Below are 7309 nucleotides of genomic sequence, written 5' to 3' on the forward strand. Positions count from 1 at the left end.
GACCTTCAGGATTTTGCTCTACGGAAGGGGGTGCACAAAAGTGTTCGTAATCAACCTCGGATTGTACTTTTCATCATCTAGGGGCACCGTAGGGACCGAAAAAAGTGGTTTCGCATGATAGTCCACCTCGACCCATGTCGACCCTTGCGCGACCCCGACCTTCAGGATTTTGCTCTACGGAAGGGGGTCTACTTGTGCGCAACCCCGACCTTCAGGATTTTGCTCTACGGAAGGGGGTGCACAAAAGTGTTCGTAATCAACCTCGGATTGTACTTTTCATCATCTAGGGGCACCGTAGGGACCGAAAAAAGTGGTTTCGCATGATAGTCCACCTCGACCCATGTCGACCCTTGCGCGACCCCGACCTTCAGGATTTTGCTCTACGGAAGGGGGTCGACTTGTGCGCAACCCCGACCTTCAGGATTTTGCTCTACGGAAGGGGGTGCACAAAAGTGTTCGTAATCAACCTCGGATTGTACTTTTCATCATCTAGGGGCACCGTAGGGACCGAAAAAAGTGGTTTCGCATGATAGTCCACCTCGACCCATGTCGACCCTTGCGCGACCCCGACCTTCAGGATTTTGCTCTACGGAAGGGGGTCGACTTGTGCGCAACCCCGACCTTCAGGATTTTGCTCTACGGAAGGGGGTGCACAAAAGTGTTCGTAATCAACCTCGGATTGTACTTTTCATCATCTAGGGGCACCGTAGGGACCGAAAAAAGTGGTTTCGCATGATAGTCCACCTCGACCCATGTCGACCCTTGCGCGACCCCGACCTTCAGGATTTTGCTCTACGGAAGGGGGTCGACTTGTGCGCAACCCCGACCTTCAGGATTTTGCTCTACGGAAGGGGGTGCACAAAAGTGTTCGTAATCAACCTCGGATTGTACTTTTCATCATCTAGGGGCACCGTAGGGACCGAAAAAAGTGGTTTCGCATGATAGTCCACCTCGACCCATGTCGACCCTTGCGCGACCCCGACCTTCAGGATTTTGCTCTACGGAAGGGGGTCGACTTGTGCGCAACCCCGACCTTCAGGATTTTGCTCTACGGAAGGGGGTGCACAAAAGTGTTCGTAATCAACCTCGGATTGTACTTTTCATCATCTAGGGGCACCGTAGGGACCGAAAAAAGTGGTTTCGCATGATAGTCCACCTCGACCCATGTCGACCCTTGCGCGACCCCGACCTTCAGGATTTTGCTCTACGGAAGGGGGTCTACTTGTGCGCAACCCCGACCTTCAGGATTTTGCTCTACGGAAGGGGGTGCACAAAAGTGTTCGTAATCAACCTCGGATTGTACTTTTCATCATCTAGGGGCACCGTAGGGACCGAAAAAAGTGGTTTCGCATGATAGTCCACCTCGACCCATGTCGACCCTTGCGCGACCCCGACCTTCAGGATTTTGCTCTACGGAAGGGGGTCGACTTGTGCGCAACCCCGACCTTCAGGATTTTGCTCTACGGAAGGGGGTGCACAAAAGTGTTCGTAATCAACCTCGGATTGTACTTTTCATCATCTAGGGGCACCGTAGGGACCGAAAAAAGTGGTTTCGCATGATAGTCCACCTCGACCCATGTCGACCCTTGCGCGACCCCGACCTTCAGGATTTTGCTCTACGGAAGGGGGTCGACTTGTGCGCAACCCCGACCTTCAGGATTTTGCTCTACGGAAGGGGGTGCACAAAAGTGTTCGTAATCAACCTCGGATTGTACTTTTCATCATCTAGGGGCACCGTAGGGACCGAAAAAAGTGGTTTCGCATGATAGTCCACCTCGACCCATGTCGACCCTTGCGCGACCCCGACATTCAGGATTTTGCTCTACGGAAGGGGGTCGACTTGTGCGCAACCCCGACCTTCAGGATTTTGCTCTACGGAAGGGGGTGCACAAAAGTGTTCGTAATCAACCTCGGATTGTACTTTTCATCATCTAGGGGCACCGTAGGGACCGAAAAAAGTGGTTTCGCATGATAGTCCACCTCGACCCATGTCGACCCTTGCGCGACCCCGACCTTCAGGATTTTGCTCTACGGAAGGGGGTCGACTTGTGCGCAACCCCGACCTTCAGGATTTTGCTCTACGGAAGGGGGTGCACAAAAGTGTTCGTAATCAACCTCGGATTGTACTTTTCATCATCTAGGGGCACCGTAGGGACCGAAAAAAGTGGTTTCGCATGATAGTCCACCTCGACCCATGTCGACCCTTGCGCGACCCCGACCTTCAGGATTTTGCTCTACGGAAGGGGTCCTCTCTGTACAAGGTTTAGGGGTACATTTTCACCCAAAAACCACTATCGCTCATCCGAAACAACTCCTCGACATGTGTCTTCTCTGTAAATTTGGCCCCGATCTGACGAGTAGTTTTCGAGATATGCCCCTCTGAAGGTACATATTGGGACTTAGCCGATTTTCACCCATTGCGGTGTCTATGGGGTGTTGGGAATCGCTCTACCGACCAGCCGGTTGGAGATATCGAGTTGCGGTCTTCGGCGCGTTTGCTCAACTCCGTAATGCCTACTTTTCGTCCATACACACAACACCTCGCAGAGTTCTCCTTCTGCCAGATATAGCGCGTGCCCCTTTGTTCGTGCACCGTTTTGGCCCGTTTTTCGCACATTGCCTCGAAACCATGCGTCCGACGCTTTTGCGTCCCAAGTACCGATGTTAGAACACCACCGTGGCTAACTTTCGTCCATATACGCCAAACTTCTCAGACACCTCCATCCGAGAGTATTTCGTGTTTTCCCATATATTGCATACTGCCAGGGGTTTTCTTCCATACAACTTTCAATGTTCTGTAAAACACCCGCGCATCGTCCGATTGGACTGAAACTGCTCCGGCGCGCTCTCTGCCGTGCTACAACTCTGCGCAAACCATCAAAACCTCGATGCCTGCGTGCGCACCTAGCCATCTGAACTCCGTACACTCTGGCTTAACAGGCCTCTTAGCCCGTTACAACATGGCTAACCCACTGGTAACCGGTAACCGTCACTCGTCCAATGTGGTCCATCACCCGTGCAAGCTGTTTCGCGTGCTTGCGCTTGCTCCGTGAGCAATCCCGCGTGCATTCGGTTGTCTTCCAACAGCGTGTTCGTCTCGCAACAATCTCCTCCGTGTGTACGCCTGGTGCTATGCAACAAGTTGAAATTTTTCGGGAAGTCAAGTTTTGGGACTTGTACTTTTTTTCAACATTAAATGCAGCTTTTCGCACACCATAGCAACTCGGGCTTCGACTTTCGGGACTTGGTGCTTTTCGCGGATCAAGCCCAATGGACTTGACCCGCTAAAGCTCACCTCCTCTCTATCGCTCCATTCGGGTAGCTATGGTGCACCCCAGCCAGTAGCGCACATGCACCCCATGTCTGAGGCACAAGCACACCACCCACTAGGACACACCACAGCAGCACACCCTTCTGCACATAGCACACCACGTGTGTGCAGCGTCGCCTTACCCAAGCGACTTGCGGCACCTTGCAGGAGCAAGCTCCCACAGGTGGCGCGCAGCCGGTGTGTGACTCCCGCACACTCCCGACTAGGTGGTACCATCATCACCATGGCACGCACCCAGGCACCTGCACCTGCTGCAGGTACCTTACGCACACGCGTGATGACCCCCGTGTGGAGGGCCGGTTGATTCCCGGTGGGTGCAAGTCACTCTACTCCGTGCCCTGGGACAGCTTCCCAGGGTGTTTTCCATGTACCACTAACCCTTGGTTGGACACCTCTTGGCTACTTGACCCCTTTCCCGGTGGGTGCAAGTCACCGTGCGGAACCTTTCGGCCGCTCTCCCTAGGACTGTGTTGCAGGCAAGCACAGTGGTTCCGCGACCTAGAGACAGCGGCATCCCTTGTTACTACTACTCCGAGCCCTGGGACACCTTCCCAGGGTGTTTTCCATGTACCACTAGCCTCTGGTTGACCATCGGTGGTGGTAGGTGATTTAACCCAAAACCACCCTAGGTCACCGTTCCGACCGCCCAGCTACCGTTAAAACGCCTCCGGACACCAGGACACACCTTCCCGGTACCAGAACCAGTCGTAGTTCCCGTCACCCAAATTTCATACAACCGTCACCCACGGGCCGAAACACCTTGCCACTACATGGGTCTAGTATTAGGTCCTAGGGTCTCTTTTCGACAACTCCCGACCTCCCTGATATCGAATCGTCAGTTTACATGAGGAGGCTAAACTTTCTATGACGACTCAGTACAACCATACCTCCCTATAATAGTGAAATGTCAAATTCTAGGGCTTTTTGGCCATGGAAAATTCTGAAGCTCGGCACGAGCAAACATGACCCATGCTTGTATCTCCGAAACTATGAGTCTGACAGTTTTGCACCCTTCTGCGGAAAGTTGTGTCTCGGTAAGCCTAAAAAGTCAGTAGAACATCGCGAAACGATCCGACCACTCCTTCGACCTGTTTTGGGGTTTTGCAGTTTTCCATGGGGTATTTTGTATGGGGAAAACCGACCCATGCCCGTATCTCCGTACCTAAGCGTCTGACGGTCTTGGAGCCCTTTAGGTAAAAGTTGCATTTCGTCGAGCTGAACATTTCACTAGAACATCGCGAAACGATCCGACGACTCCTTCTGGGAGTTTTTGGGGTCGGAAGGTTTTCTGGGACTTAGTCTCTGGAGCAACATTTCTGAAGCTCGGCACGAGCAACCACGCACGTGTCTTATATCTCCGTAAGTAAGGGTCTGACGGTCTTGGACACCTTTAGCAAAAAGTTGCGCCCTATCGAATGGAACATTTCACTAGAACACCACGAAACGATCCGACCACTCCTTCGACCTGTTTTGGGGTTTTGCAGTTTTCCATGGGGTATTTTGTATGGGGAAAACCGACCCATGCCCGTACTTCCGTACCTAAGCGTCTGACGGTCTTGGACCCCTTTAGGTAAAAGTTGCATTTCGTCGAGCTGAACATTTCACTAGAACATCGCGAAACGATCCGACGCCTCCTTCTGGGAGTTTTTGGGGTCGGAAGGTTTTCTGGGACTTAGTCTCTGGAGCAACATTTCTGAAGCTCGGCACGAGCAACCACGCACGTGTCTTATATCTCCGTAAGTAAGGGTCTGACGGTCTTGGACACCTTTAGCAAAAAGTTGCGCCCTATCGAATGGAACATTTCACTAGAACACCACGAAACGATCCGACCACTCCTTCGACCTGTTTTGGGGTTTTGCAGTTTTCCATTGGGTATTTTGTATGGGGAAAACCGACCCATGCCCGTATCTCCGTACCTAAGCGTCTGACGGTCTTGGACCCCTTTAGGTAAAAGTTGCATACCGTCGAGCTGAACATTTCGCTAGAACATCGCGAAACGATCCGACGCCTCCTTCTGGGAGTTTTTGGGGTCGGAAGGTTTTCTGGGACTTAGTCTCTGGAGCAACATTTCTGAAGCTCGGCACGAGCAACCACGCACGTGTCTTATATCTCCGTAAGTAAGTGTCTGACGGTCTTGGACGCCTTTAGCAAAAAGTTGCGCCCTATCGAATGGAACATTTCACTAGAACACCACGAAACGATCCGACCACTCCTTCGACCTGTTTTGGGGTTTTGCAGTTTTCCATGGGGTATTTTGTATGGGGAAAACCGACCCATGCCCGTATCTCCGTACCTAAGCGTCTGACGGTCTTGGACCCCTTTAGGTAAAAGTTGCATTCCGTCGAGCTGAACATTTCGCTAGAACATCGCGAAACGATCCGACGCCTCCTTCTGGGAGTTTTTGGGGTCGGAAGGTTTTCTGGGACTTAGTCTCTGGAGCAACATTTCTGAAGCTCGGCACGGGCAACCACGCACGTGTCTTATATCTCCGTAAGTAAGGGTCTGACGGTCTTGGACACCTTTAGCAAAAAGTTGCGTCTTATCGAATGGAACATTTCACTAGAACACCACGAAACGATCCGACCACTCCTTCGACCTGTTTTGGGGTTTTGCAGTTTTCCATGGGGTATTTTGTATGGGGAAAACCGACCCATGCCCGTATCTCCGTACCTAAGCGTCTGACGGTCTTGGACCCCTTTAGGTAAAAGTTGCATTCCGTCGAGCTGAACATTTCACTAGAACATCGCGAAACGATCCGACGACTCCTTCTGGGAGTTTTTGGGGTCCGAAGGTTTTCTGGGACTTAGTCTCTGGAGCAACATTTCTGAAGCTCGGCACGAGCAACCACGCACGTGTCTTATATCTCCGTAAGTAAGGGTCTGACGGTCTTGGACACCTTTAGCAAAAAGTTGCGTATAACCATCCTCGTCAATACTCTCGAACACTGTAACTCGATCCGACCACTCCTTGGTACACTTTTGTGGGTTACCAGTTTCGGTTGGGACTTAGTCTCTGGAGACCAAATTCTGAAGCTCGGCGTGGGTACCGACTTTTCGTGCACGTCCGAGGGCCTCGACCGCCCCGAGAACCCGGACCTTCAGGATTTTGGCCATTTTTGGGGGTGCACAAAAGTGTTCGTAATCAACCTCGGATTGTACTTTTCATCATCTAGGGGCACCGTAGGGACCGAAAAAAGTGGTTTCGCATGATAGTCCACCTCGACCCATGTCGACCCTTGCGCGACCCCGACCTTCAGGATTTTGCTCTACGGAAGGGGGTCTACTTGTGCGCAACCCCGACCTTCAGGATTTTGCTCTACGGAAGGGGGTGCACAAAAGTGTTCGTAATCAACCTCGGATTGTACTTTTCATCATCTAGGGGCACCGTAGGGACCGAAAAAAGTGGTTTCGCATGATAGTCCACCTCGACCAATGTCGACCCTTGCGCGACCCCGACCTTCAGGATTTTGCTCTACGGAAGGGGGTGCACACTTGCGCGACCCCGACCTTCAGGATTTTGCTCTACGGAAGGGGGTCGACTTGTGCGCAACCCCGACCTTCAGGATTTTGCTCTACGGAAGGGGGTGCACAAAAGTGTTCGTAATCAACCTCGGATTGTACTTTTCATCATCTAGGGGCACCGTAGGGACCGAAAAAAGTGGTTTCGCATGATAGTCCACCTCGACCCATGTCGACCCTTGCGCGACCCCGACCTTCAGGATTTTGCTCTACGGAAGGGGGTCTACTTGTGCGCAACCCCGACCTTCAGGATTTCGCTCTACGGAAGGGGGTGCACAAAAGTGTTCGTAATCAACCTCGGATTGTACTTTTCATCATCTAGGGGCACCGTAGGGACCGAAAAAAGTGGTTTCGCATGATAGTCCACCTCGACCCATGTCGACCCTTGCGCGACCCCGACCTTCAGGATTTTGCTCTACGAAAGGGGGTGCACAAAAGTGTTCGTAATCAACCTCGGATT

Source organism: Anopheles nili (genome assembly GCF_943737925.1).
Source record: "Anopheles nili chromosome X unlocalized genomic scaffold, idAnoNiliSN_F5_01 X_unloc_8, whole genome shotgun sequence".
Taxonomy (NCBI): Eukaryota; Metazoa; Arthropoda; class Insecta; order Diptera; family Culicidae; genus Anopheles; species Anopheles nili.